The following is a 16,838-nucleotide window of genomic DNA, read 5'->3' on the forward strand; positions in this document are numbered from 1 at the left end:
AAAGAGAGAGAGCACTAGCAGGGGGAGAGACAGAGGGAGAAGCAGACTCCCCACTGAACAGGGAACCCGATGTGGGGCTCGATCTCAGGACCCTGGGATCATAACCTGAGCTGAAGGCAGATGCTTAACTGACTGAACCACCAGGTACCCTTGAAAAAAATTTGTTTTACCCATAAACATCTTAAAATCCATTAAGAGCTGAGATGTGAACAAAATTAGTGTCAGATAAGGAAGGAGCTTGGGAAGCAGGCTCTCAAATTTGCATATGATGAAACCAAGCAAATATGATGGAGGATAGAATTAAAATTCCAAATAATCTTGAAGGATTAAATTACAGAATGAGCAATGGAAATGTAACTAATCAGCACGAAGTTCTGTTTTTTTATTTGAAAAAAAAATCCATCAAATTAGGAGGACTGCTGTTTCCAGGTGAAGGTAGTCTCGGCTCCTCTGTACCTGCATACTCAGCCGCACCTGCCGAGCTGTCTGCCAGTTGGAGAGGAGGCTTCTCAGGGAGAAAGGCATTTATAAACCTAGTAGAGGGCATCTGGAAGAAGATGACCTGCAATGCAGGACTTGTATGTGGACAAGAGGATACTAGGGGATTAAGGGAAATCACATTTATTGGTCATATATTGTATTTCAGGCAGCTTACCCAACTGTCTTTAGATATTTGGAAGGTATCAGCTGAAAAAAGAGGAGTGGGGTCTCTGTGTGGCTCCACTGCCATTGCTGATAAGAGCTGCCATTCATTGAGAGCCCACAGCACACCGGACGTTTAACAGATGCTTTACAACATTTCTTTCAACAATGTGACAACCACCACCATTTATCAAGCCCTATGTGTCAGACATAGTACAGTCTTTTACTTGACTATTTTATGTAATCCTCACAACTATCTTCTGAGGAAGGTATTAATTTTATGCCCATTTGCAAATGAGGAAAGTGGGTCTCAGAGAAGTAGTCACACAGTTACTAAGTGATAGATTTTGGCTTAGTGTGAGGAGAAAGTCTTTAACTATTAAAACTGCCTTGAAATGGGCGTGGGTTTTTGCTTGAAGAAATGAAGTCATTGCTCTTGGGACGAATTAAGTAGGAAACACCTTCCATTGGTCAGGGATCTTTCATTGGAAGTCAATGTTCAGATATAGGAAGGTGACTCCAGGCAAGTGTGGTAGGGCAGACTTCCTGGAGGAGATGGGGATTTATCCTGGTCCTTGGAGGGAGGTTGAGAAGGTGAGAGAAGAGCAAGGATGGACCTTTAAAGGAGACTTCACAGTAGCAAAGCCAGATCTGGGCCATGTGCCTTGCACTATAGCTGAGGGACACTGAGGAGACCTGTCCGGGTAGTTTGCTCCTTCACTAACCCTTCTTTGTCTGTGTCCTTGACCCCAGTAGCCCATCTGAGCACCAGGTTGGGGTCCTGGTGCCAATTCCACATCTTGTCTCGTGGGCAGTTTTCTTTTGTTGCCAACTAAATCCTACCCTAGGTGGGGTTGCATGGAGGAGAGTTAGGCACCTACTAAAAATTGTTACCTTTTCATTTTATAGCTTATAGCTTCCCCACCCCTGTCCTCAGTGACCCATCACTTCTTTCATTGAAGACTTTGCTCAGCTTCAAACCTCCAAACCTTGTGGGTTGTCCAGTTCTCCCTTGTAGGAGATTGTTGGGTAGGTCCTTCTGGGCGTCACTGCAATATTGGGATCCAACAAGAGCCTTGAGAACTTTGTGGTGATCGTTTGTCTTATCTTGAACTTGTATCCTGGCTCCGTGTGTTAGTTTTCGATTTTGTGTAATAAAAAAACACCAACTTAGAGACTCAAAACACCACCCATTTATAAACTTGTGGTTATGTACATTGGAAGACTGGATGGCTTAGCCAGCTTATCTGCTTAGAGTCTCTCAGGACCAAAATCAAGGTGGGGTGAATTCTCATATGGAGACTCTGGGGGAGACTCCACTTCCAGGATCACTGGGACTGATGGCAAAATGCCACCCCTTAGGATTGTAGGACGGGGGTCTCCATTTCTTTGCTGGCTGTCAGCTAGGGATCACTTTTAATTTTTAGAGGCCACCTGGATTCTGTATCATGTGACCTCCTCTGTCTTCATGCCTGCAATCCTCCTGACTTCTACCATCAGCATGAGAAAATGCTCTGCCTTTAAAGCCTCCTATGATTACCTTCGGTCCACTGGAGTAATTTCTGTTCTCATTAACTCGAAGTCGCCTGACAAATCCCTTAAGCATCACCTTAATCACATCATCATAAAGGAGATATCTCACCCTATCAAAGTAACCACCTACACTCTCAGGGGAAGGGATTATATGAAGGTGAAAGGAATGTGGGGTTATCCTAGGATGCTACCTAGCACATTGAGCAAATATTTCACTTTGCTTTATCTCACTGCCTGATTGTTACCGAGCATGGAGGAACACTGCTTCCTAACCCATCTTTCCCTTTAGGTTCTCTGTGTTATTGATTATCTTATTTTATTTTTATGCTAGCAAATCTCCTACAACTTGGACGGTGCAGTGCCTGGTTCACAGAAAATTCCTGATAGGTTTTCAGAAGTTCTACTCTGTCATATGCTGGCTCCCCAAATATCAGCAACACAGCCTGGTGATAAGACAAAGCTGCATTCATTGCTCAGTGCTGTGGTGAATACCAACCACCCTGGGAGAGCTTCAGCAGGGTATCAAAGGAGGAGAGTGAGGTCAGATTTGTTGAAAATTGGGAGATCGGTGAAAGATAGGTCTTTCCATGTGTATGTGTGTGGAGGTGTGGGATTAAGGCTCACAATTAAAGGTCATGATATAATAGTCTGGACTGTTGGAAACAGTGAGGTGAAGACTTTTGATGCAAGGACTTAAATAGGCTGATGGTGCAATCAATGTTTTTTCATCTTTTTTTTTTTTTTTTTTTTTTGCAATCAGTGATTTTTAATGGAAGAGTCGATGGCTCTTTAGGGAAATTCCTATAATAAACAGTCAAGGTGTTTGCCTGGGCAAGAGTGTTCTAGAATAATAATGTCATGTTAATATACAGTAAGTTCAGAGTGTGTGTGGGGGTGGGGGGGTGGGGGGGTAGGTTATTCTAGTCTTCAGTATCCAAGGTATATGGGGGAGTAGATGACTTTGGTTCTTTTTTGAAAATTTCTATAGTTATATTTATTCTATTTTATTTTTAAAAGATTTTACTTATTTATTCATGAGAGACACAGAGAGAGAGGCAGAGACATGGGCAGAGGGAGAAGCAGGCTCTCTGTGGGGAGCCCGATGTGAGACTCGACCCTACGATCACAACCTGAGCTGAAGGCAGATGCTCAATCTGAGCCACCCAGGCATCCCCAGTTATATTTATCTTAAAATATTTTTTGTGGCTGTAAAATATATTTACACAGAAATTTTTAAGAAATGGAAAAGAAAAAAAATCATGCCAGAATTATATTTCCTGGAGTTTATATTTTGAGTATCTTTGTCCACTTTTATATTCTCCAACATTATAAGTATTTCCTAATGTCATTATATGCCCCTTAAAATACAATTTTCATGGGTATGTAATATTCTATTTTATAAATGCAACATAGCATTTTATGCTATTCCCTATTATTAGACATCTAAGCAATTATTTTATTTTTAAAATATATTTTATTTATTTATTTGAGAGAAAGAGAAAGCACACGATCAGGAAGAAGGGCAGAGGGAGAGGGAGAAGCAGACTTCCTCCTGAGCAGGGACATGGGGCTCAATCCCAGGACCCTGAGATCATGACCTGAGTCGAAAGCAGATGCTTAACTGACTGAGCCACCAAGGTGCCCCAGCAATTATTTTAAATAATGTTGGAAAGTACATCTTTATACCTTCTATGCTAGATCCCTAGGTGTTTGGGTTTTTAGTCAGAGAGCATGAAAAAATTTAGTTTTTTATACACATCACCAAATTTGTCTCTAAGAACATTATACCAACTTATATTACCCCCACAGGAGTATGAACAACCTTATGTCATTGCAATCTTTCCCACCATGAACCGTTTAACATCTTTCGGTCCATTTTATGGTAGGTGGAAACTGTCTGCATTTGTCAATATCCGATTGTTTCTTTGCCACACAAATGGCAATTTTATATCATTCAACCAAAAGTATGAACAATACAGATTAAGAGACTAGAGGGCAGCCCCGGGGCTCAGTGGTTTAGCGCCTGCCTTCAGCCCAGGGTGTGATCCTGGAGTTCCGGGATCGAGTCCTGCATCAGGTTCCTTGCATGGAGCCTGCTTCTCCCTCTGCCTCTCTCCCTCTGTCTCTCTCTCTCTCTCTCTGTGTCTCTCATGAATAAATAAATAAAATCTTAAAAAAAAAAAAGATTAAGGGACTAGAAAACATTTCCTGAGCCATTATGGTCCCACTGGGTGTGGGCGAGGACCATGCATACTCAGCAAGTGATGGAGAGCGGTTACCCTTCTTGGCTTATTTCCCTAGGAAGCTGCAGTGGTTCGAAGCTGTCTCCAGTTGTGGTTGATGCCTTTGCACATTTGGGTCTGAGTTAAAATTATGCCTCCAAAGTAATATTTTTAGGAAGCTAGAAAGCAATTCATTTTAGAATCTGCCCCCTCCCGTGCCCCGTGCCCCCACCCCAAGTAAGAGAGGTTAACTCTGGTATTACTGTTCTTTTCTATGTAGGAAGCACATGCTGGAGGATCCTGGGGATTGACCATTATCAGTAAGTAGGAGGAAATTAGTTACAAACTTTAGTTTGAAAATTTCTAAGTCATTCCTCAATCCACCAAGAGTGGGTTACAGGCTGAATTTGAAGACCCAAGTGACATTTTGTTTTCCCCACACGGAGCCTGGGGTTCTCTACTGGTCTCCAGGAATGTGTTTGGAAGGCTTGGGAAGAGTGAGTAGTAGCTGTTTCTACCAGTCTGATTTGGTTTCACTCTGAGATGAATTTTTCTTGCTGCAAATTTCTCTTCCAGCTCAGCTCTCAGTGCCTTGAGCACTTTTGGCTTCTTACCAGGCTTCTGCTTTAAACACAGAGCACAATTTTGCAATTTCATCATCATTTCCTGAGGCCAAGGTGGTGCTTAGTAATGGCTTCTGTCTTAGTGCATTTGGGTGGCTATAACAAAATTCCACAGGCTAGGTGGCTTATATATATTTTTTCCACTTTCATCCTTTTGCTCTTTTTTATTATTTTATTTTATTTTATTTTATTTTATTTTAAAGATTTTATTTATTCATTCATGAGAGACACACAGAGAGAGGCAGAGATACAGGCAGAGGGAGAAGCAGGGTCCCTGTGGGGAGCCCGATGTGGGACTCAATCCCAGAACCCCAGGATCACACCCTGGGCCACAGGCAGACAGACACTCAACTGCTGAGCCACCCAGGCGTCCCTTTATTTTTTTAACTTAATTTCAATTGGCCAACGTATGGTACATCACTCATTTTAGAGTCCAGTTATTCATCAGTTCTAGGTGGCTTATAAACAACAGAAATTTCTTACAGTTCTGGAAGCTGGAAGTCTGGGATCAGGGGTGCCAGCATGGTCAGGGGAGAGTCCTCTTCATACCCACAGACTTCTTGCTGTGTCCTCACATGGTTGAAGGGGCTCAGGGCTCTCTGGTGTCTCTTCCTATTAGGGCACAAATCCCATTCACTGAGTGTGGGGGGGGCGGCAGGGGGAGGGGTGCCGGGGGAGGGGAGCTTCATGAAATAACCGCCTCTTAAAAGACCCCCACCGCCTAATTCCATTACCTTTAGGGGTTAGTTATCAACATATGAATTTGGGGCAGGAGGCACAAACATTCAGACCATAGCAGTTTCCAAAGGTTAGGGATTTGATTCTATATCTGTGTTATGGTCTCTGCCTCTGGCTGTCATCAAATGATAGCTGGTCTTGAGCTTTTTCTTTTACCTTGAGCACTGCTGAGGGCTTGCAGTTATTGATTGCAGGTAAAAATGACAATAGATATGCTGTCTTGTGGGTGGAGGCCGGTGGAAGAGAAAACCCTGTGCTCTTCCCAAAGAAACTTAGGCAGACCCAGAAGCAGCCCCTGGGCGTTGACTCACCATCCTATGATCCTGGGTTGCTGTGTCAGGGACACGTGCTACATCATGGTGCCTTCCCAGCCACCAAAGGCTTTTGCTGACCCCATCTGCCTCACACTATTTTAGGATTCAGTCCTTCTGTCAGGAATCCTTCTGCTTAAACAAATGCCTTTCTCTTCCTTTTTTTTTTTTTTTTTTTTCCCTCTTGGAGTCATCTGGTGCCATGCAGTGAAGCCCTGACCCTGCAAACTTGCAATTAAGTTTATTTGTGTTTCTGTAATGGGATTTGGAAATAATCTCGTATCTAGATCTTTGGGGCTTTTACTTCTTCCCCTTTCAGGCTAAAAACGGGTTTGGCAGTGGTGGGCAGTGGGTAGGCAGTATGTGTATACCAGTGCTTCCCAAATTTTGACACTTATAAGCCACCTGGGGATTTTGTTAGAAATGTAAATTCTGATCTAGTCGGCCTGGGTTGGGGCCCAAGATTTTCTATTTCTAAAAAGCTCCCAGGGGATGTCAATGCTGCTGGTGCAGGGTCTGCACTTTATGGATTTTAACTTTGCCTCAACATTAGAATTATCTGGGAAAATTTTAAAAAATACCAACGCCTAGACTCTACCCCAGACAGGATAACTCAGAATTTGTAGGAGTAGGACCCAGACATAGGTTTGTTTTTTCTTTTTCCTTTTTTTCTTTCTTTCTGTCTTTATTTTTTGGTAAGAGTTTCAGGTGACCTTATGTAGTACTAAGAGTTGACTACTGGATTTGGATTAGTGGGGCATTAGTGGCAGAAGCCAAAGTTTTATCCCATTGATACTACTTTCTTAGGATGGGATTATTCAGAAAGATGTACTTACCCTAGTTATGACATGTAATAATCATCATATTTGTCCATACTCATCAAGCTATGTTCAAGACATTTTACAAAACCATCTGTGATGACTCTTTGTTCCATGTAATATAGACTTTCAAGTGCCATTAGAAACCCTCCAAATTTTGAGCATGCATGGTTGTTTCCTATTGCACATGAATTTTGGCCACATCTTGTGCCTGGACCCAGAGTGGGCTCTCTAACCCATCTGACTTTTCTTAAGCTATTCCCTCTACCTTGAAATTTCTTACTCTACTCTCTTCTCTCACACTCCCTGTATTCCTTAGGTACAGCCATAGCCATCCCCCCAGGTCTATTTCAAATTTCAGTTCTTTTAAGAAACTTCTCCTTATGCCCAGTCCAGTCATTCTAAATCTTTGTCCTATTGCACTTTTCTTCTCTCTTGTGTAATTTATCAGTCTACTGGGTGTCAGTTATGTTTATATGTATCCTTTTCATCTTCCAGATTCTGAATTGCTGCAGGGCAAAGACCATGTCTTATTTATCTTTCTATCACTCCCAGCATGTGTTTTCACCTACGGAAACACAATACATGCTCACTGAAGTTGGAGACTTGGCCTCTGAGGGCTACGTTGGAAATAGTAATCTGTAGGAGGTAGATTATGGCCAATTCTTCGGACCTGAGGGGTTTATTCAATAAAAACCAGACTTGTTGTGTCCAGTGTGGAATAACCTTTCAGTTGATGTGACTTCAAACAATTCTAGACAATCCAAGTGAAATCTGGTTCAAAGGCAGTCTATGTCTATCTGACACTGAGAACCAGAGGAGTTTGGATTTGCCTTCCTCAGGGAAGGTTCCCCCAGCATCTCAAACTGGGAATTCTTTAACCAGAAATGACTCAGGATGGGGTGATGGTTCTTAGGATACTTTGTCCTGGAGGGAGGAAGAAAAGAGCTAATGTGTATTGATCATCAACCAGTTATTAGGCCGTTTTAGCCATATGATCTCATTTACTTCTTGATGACCCTGTGAGATGGATAGCATTATTTCTGTTTTAAAGATAAAGAAAGTGAAGTTCAGCTAGACTAGTTATCTGCCCAAGGGCACACAGCTGATGCACCACACAGTCCAGGTCCACACCCACCTCTGACTCCCAAACCTGTAATAGTTCTTTTGAAGTAGAGAATCCATATCTGGTTGTCTTCCAATCTCTAGCTGAGATTCCCTTCTCATGAGGACAAAAGATGATCCAGTCTTTCTGTTCCTGTGCCTTCTTACCCAACAGGACTGGGCTGGGCTTCTTGGAAACCTTCTTCCTCCTCCTATTCATTCTAGACTGCAAGCTCAGTGAGGTCAGGGATGGAGTATTTCGCCATTGTATTTTGCCCTCCAGGATGCATCAGAAGAGAGAAAAGGTTAACAGTGTAGAGTTTGTTGTCTGGCAATGGCTGGAGTTCTTGATCTGCCACGCGCTGATTTTATGATCTTGGCAAGTTACCTAAATCCCCTGAGCCTGGTTTCTTTGCTATAGGTTGTGGTGAACATTAAACAGAAGAAGGTCTTAGATTAGTACCTGACACATAATAGGCATTCAGTACATTCAGTACATCTTAGATGGACCAAACAGTCCCCATTAGCTGATAGCAGGTGATTCTAGACCTAAGTTCACAAACATATTTTGTACTTAATTCAACTTAACTTAGTGTGGGTCCTGTTCTCCTGAGATGATTGGAAATGCTTGATTTGAGTCTTTCATTCCCTTTCCAAGTGGGTATGTGGGTTAAGGTAACGCCACGGCATGATGGGGAGGGAGAACACCTGGTGTTCTTTATGACATATGTCCAAAGAGATAACCATTATTCACTGGGTTCCTGGTTTTTGATCTATGTGCGGGTACAGTCCCTCTCAAGGGTCTTGCTTCCTGCTGGGTGCCATATAGAGGCCAAGAGTGTGAGTCTCTTCACTCCTCTGACACCCTGCTGCCTCTCTGGGACCCTAACCAGGAGGAAAAATAGAAGATAGAAGACCCTTCCACTTGGGACCCACCAATATTCTCTCCCTCTTGTTGACTGAGTGACTCACTCAATACAAAGATGCTGACACACACGCTCGCCATCTGCCTCTCTCTTTTATCTTCCACCAGTCTGGGAGATCTGTCTAGTCTGAGAAAAAGAACATGTCCTCTCTTACCCCAAACAGGCATTTTTGTCCAAGCTTTTCTATTTCTCAAAGGGCACCTGCTTTTGGAACACAAAAGATAAAGGATTCTTTGTTATCCTCTCCTCTCCACAAAGTCACAACTTTCCTCGGAGGCAATGAGCACAGGATGACTTAATTGGGGTGCGGGTGGCAGGGATGGGGAAAGCCACAGTGGGGCTATGTGTGCAGGGGAAATGCAGGCTAATATTTGAGAAGTATCATCCTTTCAGAGCTCCACTTGGCTTCGCTCTCCTCAGCGATTCAAGTAAGACCCTAGCCTTGCACTTCGTTCTTGTGTTAGTAATATTTCGTCTTTGTTCTTTCTCTGAGCATTCTGCCTCTCTGTGTGATGAATGCTTTGTGTGCACTTGTTCCTCTCAATTTTTGATTAGACAGTAAACTCCTTAGTAATTTCCTACAGTGCCTATCCATGATCTCAGGCAGTAAATATTGCACAAAATGTTTACTAACTTAGTCACAGAGGTCCAGACATGTATACCACTGTCTGTCTTGATTTTCTTTTTATGTGTTCTCATTAGTAATAAAAAAAAGCCTCTTATAAATGTTCTTGTTATCATATGAGGTCCTTGTTATATGAAATCATTTCTATATAAATAATCTTCTTGAATTACTTGAATGGCATCTGACAAAAATCCACATAAGAAATTTCAGCCTAGGGATACCTGGGTGGCTCAGTGGTTAAGCGTCTGCCTTCGGTTCAGGGTGTGATCCCAGGATCCGGAATCTAGTCCCACATTGGGCTCCCTGCAAGGAGCCTGCTTCTCCCTCTGCCTGTAAATAAATAAATAAATCTTAAAAAAAAAAATTCACTCTATTAAAATATGAACTTTAAGTTATTGGATATATATGTATATATTTATATATAATTATATGAGATATATATGTATACATAAATTTATGTATATATCATATATAAATATATGCATGTACTTATATATAATTATATATATGTATATATATATAAATCAAATAGCCTGTTTTGAAATGTATCAACTGCAAGCTTTTTTGTCCTGAGTTGTTTGGAGCCCATGTGGGACTGCACGTGAAGCATCCTGGGGCCTCATTAAAGGTGCAGGATGGGGAAATCCACCGAGACCAAGCAAAAAGCTATTTCCCCATATTGGGCAAAACTGTACTTTTGGTTTCCAGTCCAGCATGTAAGGAACTTAGAACAAGGAAAATGCTGAACAGACTGAAAATCAATAACTCTTTTTACATCCATCAGAGAAGTGAGATTACAGGGCAGATCTTTGTCCCCAAAATTGAAGAGGGAGAGGCAGATGGAGAGAATCACAGCCTACTGGATCATGAGCCCAAAGCAGAACATTCTGCAGGAAACAGTACCTAGGGAGGAAAACCTAAATGTTAATAGATGAATTTCTGAAGGCTCAGCATGGACAAGTCTGACAGTTAAAAACTCCTGGGGATCCAGTCTTGGTGGGAGGTCCCACGCATTGACCATTCCTACAAGGATCTCTACAAGATTCTTACTGTGAAGATAAGAGTGAAAAAACCCATCTCCTATGCTTCTGGCAGGGAGAGTGTGTGTGTGGGGGAAGTACCCATTTTGAAATATACCCAGAAAATTCTGTTCTTATTAACAAGACCTGTTCTCAAGAGAAGCTCCTTTGCCAGAACCTAACCTAATGGGGTTTTGTAGTAGACCAACCAACAGGAGAAGGGAAATCCCAGTTCCCATCCTCTCTAGCATTCCTGTCTCACCTAACTGGAGAAGGGGTGGGGGTGGGGGCAGGAAACAAAAGAAAACAAAGCTGAAGAGCCTTTGTGAATGTGGGCAGCCCAGAGGCACAGGCTTACTTAAAACACTGAGACCTCATCCCAGGACTCCAGAGAATGCATCCTTCCCCCCACACCTCACCACCACAGTGACAGGGCTCCAGTATAATAACAGAGGCTTACAAAGGAGGAAACTCTGAGTCTCAGATGTTATTTAAGGAGGGCTGGACAAAATGGATCCAGCTACAGAGCTCACCCCAGAAAAGGCAGCCTGGTGGTTTGACACTTCAAAGATGAGATGAATAGGAAGGTAAGCCCAATGTGGGCCTGGGCAGTAATGTGCCAAGTTCTGGGCTGATCAAAAGCTGGCATAAGGAAATGTTGCCATCAGGCAGATATCCATCAACCAATCTCATACATTCCTGTAAAATTGTATTTATGATGAAGGATCTAAAGGAGAGTTCTGTTGTGCCATGAGAACCTATAATTGGAGGTATAGGTCTAATCAGGGACATAGAGAAGACTTTCCTCAGGAGATGCCTGGGAAAGATCTAAAGGTTGAGTGAATCTTAATGAAGTGAGGATGCTTTCCAGGCAGAGAGAACAGTATGTGTGAAGACTCTTAGATGGGAACTATGTGGTGAGTATGAGTGATGTCAGAAGCCAAGAGCCCAGTAGTCTTGGGTCTACAGGAGAGACTGTCAAGAGCCAGGATGGAGCTCATTGGAAGGTTGGAAGGAATTGTTGGTTAATACTTACAAACAGGCAATGTGTGTGTGTGTGTGTGTGTGTGTGTGTGTGTGTGTATTGTAGATGCTTTCTTGAAAGTTCTATGCAGTTTTATAAAAATATAGATCTCACATACAAAAGACATCCAGTCTAAAAATAGCATGAGAAGAAAGTAGAAGGATGGTGGGTATGTAGATGGGTTGTATAAATCATTATACACTTTAGTAGGAAATGGAATCCTTGCTGCAAAGATTTTAAAAAGATAAGGTAGGAGCTTTGCCTGGATGGAAAGAGCATGGCCTGAAATTTGGCAGAACTTAGCTCAGGTCTAGTCTTTTATCCCAGGCTTCTCTAGCCCATTTGCCTTTCAAGAGGTCAGTTTTCTTATATCCAACATTTCCTGATCTTTCCAGCTTTTGACTATGGTTAAAAAATACCAAGTTAACATGTGGGAAGTAAGTCTGTGAGAAGATGGTGTAAACATGGAAAAGGCTGTCAGTGTATTCCTTCATGGTACCCATGTCATTGCACACATGTCTGCTGAAAGTCACTATGTGGTTAGTATGAAATGCACTGTCCCTGCCCTTGGAGAGCTTGCCTCTCCCATCTGTCACGGAACAAGAATTCCTGTCCCCTCTTAGGTCCTTCTAGTTGGACTAAGAATCAAAATGACATGAAATAAACAGGAGAAAATAAAGTTTTATTTCATATAGATGCTGAATCCACAGAGATGGAAATTCTAAAGATACTCAGGCAAAATGAGGTACGTAAGTCACCCTGAATGAAGAAATCTGGGACTTCAAAGGGATGGAATGCAATTTACAGGAAGATGAAAAAGCCTCAATATTTGGTAAACAAATGTTTGCTTGGCCACTCAGAAACAATGGGACAGAGAGGACTTTGATCAAACAGGCCTTGCTAGGTCCCTGTCTACCACACCTAGTTCACAGTATAATGTAGTTATCTAGGGTGACAGCTCTCTTCCTGGAGCTGGTCCTTTATCTAAATTCTTTTTAGGCAGTTGTGGGGGAGGTAAAGAGCTTTTCCTGAATCGGCTGGGTTTTGATTGCTTTTTGACTTAAAATAATCTTCATGTCAAAGTGGCTCATCTTGGAACAGCCTGCCCTTGGCCCTTCACATCTGGCAATATCACTTAATGTGGCATCAATAGCTCTATACGATCAAGTGCAGGGACTAACATAATAAATCCAAGTTTTCTTCTTTCCTGGATCACAGAGTTCTGTGAGTAAGATCTTTAATAAACTGGGGTGGGGAAAAAAAAAAAAACTGGGGTGGGGTGGGGGTTCTGTGATATAGTAGGGGAGAGGGGAGAGGTAGCAAGTAAGCTAATTGGGTTGCAGATGGAGTGGGTGATTTGGAACCTTTTTCAGAAGAGCTGAGTTTTTTTTTTAATTTAATTTTTATTTTGAAAAGATTTTATTTATTTGAGAGAGAGAGGGTGCAAGTGCTTGCACACAAGCAGTGGTGGGGTGGGATGGGCAGAGGGAAAGGGAGAGAATCTGGCTCAGACTCTGTCCTGAGCCCAGAGTCCCACACAAGGCCTATCCCAAGACTGTAAGATCATAACCTGAGCTGAAACTAAGAGTCAGATACTTAACCTATGGAGCCACTCAGGTGCCCCAGAAGAGCTGAGTTTTGAAAGGAAGGGAAGAGAAATGATGATAAAATATGGTAATTATTATTTTTATATTTAAATTTTATTTAAATTTAATTAATTAACATATGCATGATTGATTTCAGGAGTAGAGGTCAATGACTCATCAGTTGCATATAACACCCAGTGCTCATTACATCACATGCCCTCCTTAATGTCCATCACCCAGTTACCCTGTATCCCCTCCCCCCACCCCTCAAGTGACCCTCAGTTTGTTTCCTATGACTAAAGGTCTCTTATGGCTTGACTCCCTCTCTGATTTCATCTTGTTTTATTTTTTCCTCTCTTCCCCTATGATCCTCTTTTGTTCCTTAAGTTCCACATATGAGTGAGATCATAAGACAATTGTCTTTCTCCGAGTGACTTATTGTACTCAGCGTAATAAAAATAAAATATTGTAATTAATAAGTTTTTTATTCATATAAAATATTCTATGTACAGGCATTTTTACAACAACTCCATATGTTATGTTCCCCCAAATCTTGTCTTTTGTAAAATTGTGGGTTAAGATAGGTCCTTCAAAATCAACGGCATTTTGTAACCAGAGACAGATAAAAGCAATAATAATCCGATAATACATAGGCCTTGTGAAACCTGCATGTCGGTCTATGGACCCAATATTGGTCTTTTGCAAGTTTAGAATCCTGGGATTCACACATGACTTGTTGCTAATAGTGACCAAGTTTCATCAACATTAAACATATAATCAAGGGTAAAGTTCTCTTCATCAGTTTTTCTTAACAGGGGGAAAATGTCTGCAGCTTCTTCATCTGTAATTGTAGCTTCCCCAAACAGGCTTAAAATAAATGTTGTGGTTTATGAAGTCATTAAACCAGCCACCGATTGCACTAAAGTCACTTCTATGGGATTTTAAGCTTTTGTCTTAAAATCTTCATATATTTCTAAAACTTTTTTTCTTAATGCTGAGAAAAGCTGTTCTTGACTGAGTGGGAAAAAAATGTACTCGGGGAGAAGAAGCAACTCAACTTCTGGATTATATAAACATTGTTCCTATTTCTCAATCAGATATGAGCTAATGTGTTAAAGGAATAGGTGTTCTAACAGAATAGATTGTAAATCATTTTATGAGACAAAGGCACTGGAAACTTGTTCATCCAAATAAGTGATGTTGTCTTCACAGAAGGAAAGTGGGTAGATGATATGCTTTACTGCAAGCAATGCTCAAAACTTTTGAAAATCTTCATTTCAAAATGCTTTCAGAGCCTGCTGTGGACTGAATTTTCCACCCCCCGCCACCTCTACATTTTGTACATTGAAGCCCTAAACTCCTGATGGGATTGTATTCAGAGATAGGGCTTTTAGGAGGTAATTAAGGTAAGGTAGGTCATGAGTGGGATGGTGCCCCGATCCAAAAGGATTAGTGTCCTCAGAAGAAGAGATACCAGAACTCTTTCTCTGCAAGCTAGGAACCTCACCAGAAACTGACCAGGCTGGCAGCCTGACCTCAGACTTCCAAGCTCCACAACTTGTGAGGAAATATTTTCAATTGCTTAAGCCACCAAATCTATGTTATTCTGTTATGACAGCCCTAGCTGACTAACACAGAGTCCTTCATACAGTCTTTTCAATATTGTCAGGGTAGCCAGTCTATCTGAAGAAGGCGCATTTGACTTTTAGAATCAGCCAAATGTTGTTTGAATTCAAGGCTACTACCGAATAAAAATGGGTGAGTGAACTGAATAAGAACATTTTCCAAAATAAGACAAAAAAATATAATGTAGTTCTAAGGGAAAAGCATTATTTTTGATTTGTGGCCATAGGTTGGATTTACAGAAGTAAACAAACGCAGCAGCACTGCAGTAATTATGCAGACTTCCAGAGAGTTACTTTGAAAGACGTTTGCAAAATTATTTTTTTCTCAGTTGTAAGAGAACAAAGGCATGTTAATATTTAATATAGTAGGGGCAGCCTGGGTGGCTCAGCAGTTTAGCGCCACCTTGGGTCCAGGACTTGATCCTGGAGACCCAGGATTGAGTCCCACATCGGGTTCCCTGCATGGAGCCTGCTTCTCCCTCTGCCTGTGTCTCTGCTCCCTGCCCCCCCTCCCCGTGTGTGTGTGTGTGTGTGTGTGTCTCTCATGAATAAATATCTTTAAAAAAATTTAATATAGTAAGTTCCAAAATTTGAGGGAATCCTAAGTAAATAGAAAAAATAGAAATTTGCTATCATACTGTCCTAAAAGATAATGACTGTGAAACTTTTAGATTTCATTCTGGAACCTCTAGCCCCCAAATGTCTACACATGCAGCACATACAAGCTCATATATTTGAGATCACGTTGATATGATGTTATATATTCTGTCATTTTTCCCATTTAATATGGTGTTCTGAGCATTTAACAAATAATTCAATAGACTCAAAAAATAATTAAAAGTATTTATATAGTATTCCATCATATGAATATCTCAATCATTTTTAAAAACTATCCATTGGAAGACATTAAAATTTTTTTACGTTATAGTTGAATATTACAAATATGAACATGTCCAAATGGATTTGAAACTTACATGAGGTCTTAAATTTCCCTTTAGTTAGGGAAAGCTAAGTGTGCCAGTTCTTTTCTGTGGGCAAAATTTTTAAAAATTATTTTATTTAAATTCAATTTGCCAACATATAGTCTAACATCCATTGCTCATCTCATCATGTACTCTCCTTAGTGCCTGTCACCAAGTTACCCCATCCTCCCACCCACTTCCCCTTCAGTGACCCTCAGTTTGTTTCTCAGATTGAGCCTCTCATGGTTTGTCTTCCTCTCTAATTTTTCCCCATTCAGTTTCCCCTTTCCCTATAGTACCTTTCACTATTTCTTATATTCCACATATGAATGAAGCAATATGATAATTGGCTTTCTCTGATTGACTTATTTCACTTAGCATAATGCCCTCCAGTTCCATCCACATCAAAGTAAATAGTAGGTATTCATCCTTTCTGATGGCTGAGTAGTATTCCATTGTATATATGTACCAGATCTTCTTTATCCATTCTTCTGTCAAAGGACATCATGGTTCCTTCCATAATGTGGCTATTGTGGACATTGCCGCTATGAACATCAGGGTGCAGGTGTCCTATCATTTCACTTCACCTGTATCTTTGGGGTAAATACCTGGTAGTACAATGCTGGGTCATAGAGTAGCTCTGTTTTTAACTTCTTTAGGAACCTCCACACTGTTTTCCAGAGAGGCTGCACCAGCTTGCATTCCTACCAACAGTGCAAGAGCGTTCTCAGTGGGAAAATTTTTAAAAGAAATGAGAATATAGTAGGGACAGCATCAAGAGTTTTAATCACCAGATAGACCATTAAAAAATTATTTTTAAGTCATCTCTACACCCAACGTGGGGCTCAAACTCAGAAACCCGAGATCAAGAGTCGCCTGCTCCTCTGACTGAACCAGCCAGGCGCCCCCAGCTAGACCATATTATAATTCCATTTATGTGGAATTATATCACCACAGTGGACCCTTAATCCTATAATTGGCCCAACTATTCCCAATGTACCATAAATTTAATCACAGTGGTCTAATGTCTCAGATCAATGTTTCCAACTTTTTGTAATAAACCACTTAATGCAAAATCTA

The sequence above is a fragment of the Canis lupus genome, chromosome 17 (genome assembly GCF_048164855.1).
Source record: "Canis lupus baileyi chromosome 17, mCanLup2.hap1, whole genome shotgun sequence".
Lineage (NCBI taxonomy): Eukaryota > Metazoa > Chordata > Mammalia > Carnivora > Canidae > Canis > Canis lupus.